Here is a 1,722-nt window from a genome sequence, read left to right as displayed (position 1 = left end):
TTTTAGCTGAATGTCAAAATTCCTCTGAGTTGGTTGGAGGGTCATTCAGATCACGTGTTGCACAGGATGTGGGGACTCCTCAACAATGATTGAGGGCAGCTTGGTGCATTCTCCTCTTGGCCAATCAGGGTGTAACTATGCCCATTCTTTAGGGCATAAGGTGGGGAACATACTTCCTTTTTGAAGAGGCATTCCATTCATTGTGGAGATACTTGTGAGATTTGTTTATCCAAGCAGATATTGTATTACGTGTTATAATCTCAAAATCAGATCCATGTGGCCAGACAAACTGTAGTGCTGACTTCACGTTCAGAACTCGCTGTTCTGAGAGAAGTCAGAAAGTTTTCTGCGAGGGGTGCCAACAAAGAGGAAAACCTGTTGTGTCAAGGCAATGTGGCGTGTTTGTGCAGGGACCAGCAGAACTGACTGTTTGACTGGATTCCTGCGTGAGTCTTTTTGTCAGCCTGAGTTTTCGTCCTGAAGCGCTGTGGAGGGTTTTTTTCAGCCTGTCATGTCTTCACCTGGCTTCCAAACACCACCCCAATCCCCCCATCCCCCAGCTGCCATGTGGTCTGTCACACTGCCTTGCCTCGGCTACCAAACACACATTCTGTTTACTATATTTGTAAGGAATTTTCATTGCCAGCTTGCATTGCAGTTTTCTCACTCTAAGCTTGACCTTATCACAGTAAATTAATCAGTTTTTCCTTTTCTACTTGTGTCTTATATGGATGCTCCAATTAAGTTTTTTAGCCCAGATCTATGTCTTTAAATATTCGGTAGATACTGTCTGTGTACGATCTGACACTTAAATGAAAGAGCTGTACACTGAAGCCGCAACCTGAAAACGATATAAGATGGAACTAAATTCAACAAAAAATGTTTGTGCCAAAGATGCTTAGTATACACAGTAAATGTATAGCAGCCTATATGCAGGTGTTGCTTACTGACCATTGACAGTATATCATTAGTGAACAGAATGAATTGAAGCCCAATTTTCAGGAGTGGCAAACTATCAAACTAGGCAGTGCTGATCAAATATGAATCAAGATTCTGTTACTGCTTTGAGTATTTCTCACATAAAATTATTTCAGAAACAAATTTTAGTGTAATGTTTATCTGGAATATGAGATTGTGTGTGACCAAGCGAGCTACCATTGTTTCCTGATATGGACGATTCGAAACTGTGCAGCCAATTAGGGCAGCTCAACTCACAGCACGTCACATGGTCAAAATCCTACATGGCAACAACCATATAGCCAAATTTCAGACTTAAAATGGTACTACACTAACCAATGGGTGACATCACATTGCACAAACTGCTTAATCCAAATATGGGAAGCACCAGTAAGAAGTAATTTTTTGAGCAAACCGTTTGGACCAGTGGTTCCCAACCTGGGGGTCGGTATCCCCAAAAGTGTTCACAAAATGAACATGAGGGGTCACCAGGACTGCAGAAAAATACTTTTTTTTAGACTTTTCTTTAATCTTTGTTTTTTACTGTAAAAGAGTAAAAATCACAACCGGTAGGCATACTGTATGCAAGTACAACAACCCTTCGTTTTAAGGGGTCACCAGCCAAAAAGGTTGGTCTGGGGGCTATTTCAGGCCCTCTGTCCCCCTCTCTCCAGCCTGAGACATGATAACACAAATATAATATATGCTGGCCAGCAATTTCTTTTTTCTAGCTGTTTCATATCAATTTAAACTACCCCTTCATAT

Source organism: Morone saxatilis, unplaced genomic scaffold, assembly GCF_004916995.1.
Source record: "Morone saxatilis isolate NCDOM2014 unplaced genomic scaffold, NCSU_SB_2.0 Contig18, whole genome shotgun sequence".
In the NCBI taxonomy this organism is placed as follows: domain Eukaryota; kingdom Metazoa; phylum Chordata; class Actinopteri; family Moronidae; genus Morone; species Morone saxatilis.
This window is presented reverse-complemented; position numbering follows the sequence as displayed.